This window comes from Orbicella franksi, chromosome 12 (genome assembly GCF_964199315.1).
Source record: "Orbicella franksi chromosome 12, jaOrbFran1.1, whole genome shotgun sequence".
Classification (NCBI taxonomy): Eukaryota; Metazoa; Cnidaria; class Anthozoa; order Scleractinia; family Merulinidae; genus Orbicella; species Orbicella franksi.
Window position 1 is genome coordinate 16,580,199 of NC_138156.1, and position 6,795 is coordinate 16,586,993.

Consider the following 6,795-nt stretch of genomic DNA (forward strand, 5'->3'; position numbering starts at 1 on the left):
AATTGAAGAAAAGAAAAAATTATTCGAGCGGAAGTCGTCAATTTAAATCCGGCGATGCGCGCGTTACCGATTCATTCATCGTCTCAAACCCAGGGCAAAACTGCACAGTCAGTGAACTTCACCACTGTATTACGTCTTCCGTTAAAAGTACACATTTCTTTAAGGGAAAAATGATTGTCCCAGCCTCAAAAAGGTATTTTAGTATCGTGGTGCCACAACTTGATGAGGGAGTTTTTCTGACTTTTTTGGCGAAACGTCAACGCACATGGAAAAGACAGAAAGTGCTTCAAAATAGTCCAAACCAACGGTCTTTCGGTGAAGTAAAATACTAATCCTTCAGAAAGCACTGCTTAAAATAACTCGATCTTCGCATTCGCTTTCGACGACATATCTTCGCCTTCTTCATTCTGGGATTTATGGATTAACTTTTCAAGCTTAATGAACGTCTAAAACTTCCTGCAGTTATCAGGAACACTGCTACCGACAGAAACCGTCCGATTGTTGACATCTGATGATCCTGGAAGCTGATTTACACTTGCTTGTGTTAAAGAGAGGGAATCTATTTGATGAGAACCGTGACGGAGTTGCTTAATTTCGGTAATTGGTGTGACTAAGATGATAACTTATAAGTTTCCTCGTGGTGTTCTGCTCAGGATGCATGACAGACCAGCCGATGGTGTTTTTCACTTAGCGACTTTAGCTTTACTTAAGACTCGGCAAACTTTGATTGTTTTTCACTAGTGCCCGCCAAGGTTACCGACTGGTAAGTGAAAAACGACTTCTATATAAATTTTATTAAGGAAAAATCCCAAAACTTCTAGCTACTCGGAATTAAATTTACTTCTCTTACTGTTTTTAATCGGCTTTCATCGGGCTCTTCCTAATTTGCATAATCCGTAATCGGCCCGTGGGCATTACGGCTGCATAATGACCGCTCAGATTTCGCTCTTAGCCAATCAGAGCGCGCGTTATATCGGCCACAAGCCAAAGCCATATAATAATTAGTAATTGGACCTCATGTCGTGCAATTTAGGGGGTAATCGTGTTCGTTATTTACGATTTATTTAAGATTTTATTCAAGATTTAGAAATACTCGCGCGATTACTCCCTGAATTGTACTCCACTCGGTCCAATTACTATTACTAATCACTGGCAATTAGTGGAACTATTTTCTAACTTTTTAGCAATATAGTTAACATCTGAAACACACAAACCTTTTCTCGGTGTCTCTATTTTCCGCACATTGTCGTATCGTATGATCAGAGTCGTGGCTCAACAGTATTAGTTTGTACAGGTACGCCGTATTATTAACTTCAAACTATCCGTTGCTGACGTCACTGGATGTCTAGCTCTTAGTATTTGTTATCGGCACATAACGAACAGCTGACAATAATGTTCTACATTTTGTTTGTCCTGGCAAAATAATTTGTCGAAAGGTGGCTCAAAAAGTTTCGTGTAAGAAGCTTTTGCCCGCCGGGCCGTCAAAAGACGAGGAAATATCACAATCCTCATCACAATCAACTTGACTAAGTGATTACGAAACGCCAGGTTATGTATTTCTGTCCGAAATATTCGGCAAAAGCGACTGAATACCCATTAAGTCGATTTTCAGTAAGATCCGAAAACCAACACAGTTTTGTTCAGATAGTGGAAAGAGAATTTGGTCTTAAAATAAGACAAAGCAAATCAATGAAACTTGTTACCTTAAGACTCTTCAAATCCAGCAGAATCAAGGGTAACCAAGCTTCAAACGGGTGAACTTGCTGCCTGCGTCTTAAGCCCAAGCTGTGAGTAGATTAAAAGTGCGTGGTAGCGGTCAAGTTTGTACGTGAATATTTAGAAGAATGAAGATTGTTCCATTGATATAAAAGGCTGCAAGTTACTGAAGTATCTGGAGCTGAGAGGGTAAGGCCAAGTTCAGACGCCGTACTTCACATGAGCCGAATCGAATGCTAATAAGGGACAACAAAGGATTATGTGTGACATTTCCCCACACTTTGTCAGGCCCGGCGATATTTTAGATCCTGTTAGGGGTAAATTCCGACAAGCGACATGGCATTGAAACGGCGACATGAGGGCTATGAATTAGCGACGAACGACAGACTAATCCAGCGAAATAGGGAAAGCAACACCAATGGCAAGATAGACCGACAACGAATTCCGGAACTGAGAATGCAGTGATTGTTTAAAACGTCTGGGTCGAAGTGAAGATGCATTTCCGTCCAGAGTTTTATATGTGTTTTCTTCTCTCACGCGCGATGTCGACGGGTCGTGAAACCCAGGCTTTCTTATTTTAGCCTGCGAACGCAGACGTATTTCCGGCTGTCGCTTGTCTCCGCCGAAAATAACTTTTGCGAACCCGAGCCAGGAAACGATTTCCGTGACGTAGGAATTTTAAGCCAATCACAGTCTAGCTCAAGTTGCCTTAGAACTACTGCGCGAGGTATTTGCTGCGAGGAGCACTCGAGTTTTATTCTATCGTGGAATCTAATTGGCCAAGGAGAAACAAAAGTCGTTACTTCACAGAAATCGTTTCTGACGCAAAACAGTCAACAGACGTGAACATCTAAATTTAGCTAAATTTAAATCATGTTGTGCCAAAACGAACAAAGGAAGTATAAACCTGAACATCGAGCTCAGGAGACGAAAAGCTCGAACAAATTTAGGATGGAAGAAACATAACTTTGACGACACAGAACAGATCTCAGCAGTCTCTGGCGACGCCGGACAAAGCTAAATATGATCCGTGGTGAACACCCATATAGCTTAACACAGTTTTAATCTAACAACCGGGCACGGCATCACAATATAGAATGCCAATAATCAACGTTGATGATCACCGACTTTGTCCCTCCAGAGCGAATAATTAAAGAGATACATTTCTGCATAAACATACATTTCTGCAATAGAAATGAGGCAAGACAAACCACACTACTCGGCACATGGCAAATTACAGAGGTGTCAAACTCTACAAAGCGATAGATAACAGCTGAAACTATGCAGAGTTCTGACCTCTAACAGTCCAACGGCTCTACTCTACTTTTAAAAAAATCATCCTGATAACACAACATTAAGTGCCCTTCAAAACCAAGTGAAGAGCAAAATAAAAGGTTGCGAGGCTAGAATTCATGAGAGAACGGCAAATATAGAAATGTCACAAGCCGCAGGAGTCCGTGTAGGCTTGTCACCCGAATCAAACACATTTTGTTTTTTCTCGCGTCTGACGTTACGTGGCTTAAAGGAACCAATCAACAAAACCGTTCGCCAGGCGAACGGTTGGAAGAGCATAAACAATGGTGCGAGGCGGATTTTTCTCGCCTCGCACTTCGCCCTCGTTCTCGCCGCCCTGTTCTCGCGCTTCGCGCGCGCTCGTGTATCGCGCTAGAGCTCGCTAATCCGCCTGTACTGCAGGCTACTTCGTTTTAATCGAACAAGGTCAAATTTCCCGACACAGTCCCTCTTAGACGAAATTCTGACACGCTACATAGGAATCTTGCGAAATGCCGACATGGCTGGTGGCGAATTTCAGACAGGGGATATACCCTAACAGGGCCTTATATTTCTTTCTTTATTTATTTGTATACGAGAGAGTATACGAGAGCCAAGTGTTTGTCACGTGGTTTCTATTGAGAAGAGAGAGGACACTGGGAATGACCCTGGGAATTAGTGTTTGTACGGCAGCCCAGAAGGGTCACCTACCATTTTTATTTTTTTAATGTTTGTTTTAATTTTTGTTTTCATTTTCGTTTTTTTTTTTTTCGTCTTTGTTTTGTTAATTTTTGTGTTTGTTTTCGTTTTTGTTTCTTAAATTTTTGTCAGGAAAAAACAGAGACAGACCTGCACGGACTCCCACTGTGGCTTTTGTGGTTGCGTCGCATTATAAAAAGCCTTCAGATTATAGTTTTGCTCTTACAAGCATGTCTTAGATTTACCTCTTTTGTAAGATATGATCGGAGGCTTTTAAAAAATTGTTTTCAGCAGAGGCTGATTTTCTATGGAACTCCAGTTTTCCATCACGATTTTGTTAAGTTTCTTTACTTCAGGGTGGTATGTAGTGACAAAAGGCAATAGTCCCTCTGCCGTTTTTTCTTTTTGCGGTGAGCCGATTGTCTTGAGTCAAAGATAACCTCTGACAGGGACCTTTCTATATATTTCTTCGGATACCCGCGTGCTTGGAGGCGTCGTTTGAAGTTTGCAAGGCACTCTTCAAATGTTGTTTCTGAAGAGTTTGTTCTAAGCAGTCTTATTGCTTCGTCTTTGATAAAGTCTCTTTTTACCCCCGGGGGGTGGCACGAGGTAAAATGGGTGTATTAAAGGTTTCGGTCGGCTTGTAGTGCGTTTTGATGTCCAGGATGGATTTTTCTATGAATCTCTCTCCTTTGAACACCACTGTATGAAGGAAAGTTATTTCGCTCTCCGATATTTCGGCCGTGAATTTTATTGTTGGGTGGAATGTGTTAGCTTGTTCAATGAAACGATCCACTTCATTTCTTTTACAGTCCCAAAGAGAGAAAACGTCATCAATGTATCGTTTCCATTCACTTAGCTTGGTATTGTTTTGTTGGATTAAATTTGTTTCGATCTCCGCCATGAATATATTTGCAAAAGACACTGCTGTCTTTCTGCCCATTGCGACACCATGGGTTGGGAGATAATTTTTTCCATTGAACTCAAATGAGTTCTCTGTTAGGATTACACCAAGCATTTCCCTTAGATAGTGTGTGGGAATCGGAGGATCATAGTTGTGGAACGTCTCATAAGCTTTGCATACTATTTCTGTTCCCTCCTCTTGTGGTATATTTGTGTACAGGTTAGAAACGTCCATTGTTACTAAAATTGTGTCTTGGCCTATCTTTGTTTTTTCTATAAAGTTGATGAAATCAGTTGTATCCTTTATGTAGGATTGTTGTTTTTATGCGATAGGCTGTAACAATGTATCCACAAAAGAGGATATTCTTTCAGTTGGGCCGTCACAACCTGAGGTGATCGGTCTTCCGACCAGAATAGGTTTGTGGATTTTCGTAAGCGTGTAGAAGACAGGAATTCTAGGCGGGCTGGTGGTTTGAGAAAGCCATTTTTTTGTCATGTCATCGATGTGTTTGCCCCGATACAGTTTGTCAATGATCTGGTTGACCTTTGTTTGTGTGGTGTTCACCATCGGTGCTCCGAGAGGTTTATAGTGCTCTCTGTTCTCGAGTTGCACTTCAGCCTCTTGTATTTTGTTTGATTTATTCATGATGACCGTTGTTGTTCCGTTGTCCGCTTTTTCGAGGTTTATGGCAGAGTTATTCTTGAGCTCTTTTAAAGCTGCCATCTCATTGCGTGACAAATTATTTTTGGGCTTATTGATTCTGATGTCAACAAGTTGTGTTTGGACACTTTCTAAATAGCTTTCAAGGGTGATGGATTGTTGAACCGGAGGCATCCAATTTGATTTGACATGAAAAGGATGTGGTTCTTTATCTTGGCCGTGATATATGTATTGGAGGCGCATTCTTCTCGCGAATTGTTCAAACTCCTGCAAGGGTTGTCGCCTAATACCGTTATCGGTACTCTGCAATTCGCCTGCAAAGTAGTAGTCCCGGGTAGAATCTTCCTTCAGCGCATCATAAACGTCACCCGGGGGGGAAAAAATCGTTTTCATCATATCCGTTTCAACAAGGAATTTTCTAGGGATATACAGATGTGGAAAGTATTTCTCGCCCAATGGAACGGGCGATCTTTTTTCCTTGATTCCTGGGTCACCTCTTCCCCCGACCTGCAGCTATCTGATATACTGATGCAGCTAGTACAGTTGGGTTTGGAGGTTTTTTCAATGGTAAATGGTTCCAGGGCATGTGGCCCCCTCATTTACTCATTAACAAGACCAAAGGGTTAAGTATTGAATGGCAAGAACTCTTCCCTATTGTTCTTGCCTGCGCACTATGGTACCCCCAATTTTCCGGCAAACGCCTTCAATTCTGGTGTGATAACCAGGGCGTTGTTGCTATCATTAACTCGGGTCATTCCAAAGCCCCTAGGGTCATGGATCTGGTTCGTTTCTCAGTACTTATTTCCATGAAGCATTATTTCCTGGTTAGGGCACGTCACGTCCCCGGGGTGAACGACGAAATAGCTGACGCCCCGTCCCGTTTTCAGGTTCAACGATTCAGGGAACTCGCTCCCGGTGCCGACCAGACCCCCTGCACCATCCCGCCTTCCTTCATGACTCTCTGAAAGATGAAGTCTTTTAAGTATGCCAACTGGGCCTTGTTGTGGAACACAAACCGCATGTATACCTCCGCGGAGAAGCGTTTCATTCAGTTTTGTCTCATGAACAGACTAACAACTCCGACAGGTGACATTCTCCCAGCATCAGAGGGAACCCTGATCTATTTTGTTTCCTGTTTGGCCCGTACAGTTCGCCATGGTACAATTAAGATTTATTTAGCAGCCGTTCGCAATCTCCAGATTATTTCTGGTTACAAAGACCCTTTAAGGGGACGACTCCTCCTAAAAAAGATTTTAAGGGGAATTCTCCGTTATCAAGGGTCTCCTCGTATCCGGAGACAACCTGTCACTCCGGGCGTACTATTATCCATTCGCCCCATCTTACGTAGTTGGCTGGGGCCAAGGGAGTTCTCCATGATATGGGCTGCCTTCACCCTTGCCTTTTTCGCCTTTCTTAGGTGTAGCGAGTTTACCTCTCCGGAGGTACACAGTTTCAGTTCTAAGTTTAATCTTACCAAGGTATGCATTACTTTTTGTTCTAGTCTCAGGCTGGCCTGCAAACAGCGCTTGCTTGTTACCCTTAAG

The 6,795-nt window shown here is 42.5% G+C and overlaps 1 pseudogene; it reads right to left on the reverse strand.

Annotated features, from left to right (window-relative positions):
- Positions 1 to 3,909: 3,909 nt before the first annotated feature.
- On the reverse strand, positions 3,910 to 4,801 carry LOC145463636 (uncharacterized; annotated as a pseudogene).
- Between the last annotated feature and the right edge of the window lie 1,994 nt (positions 4,802 to 6,795).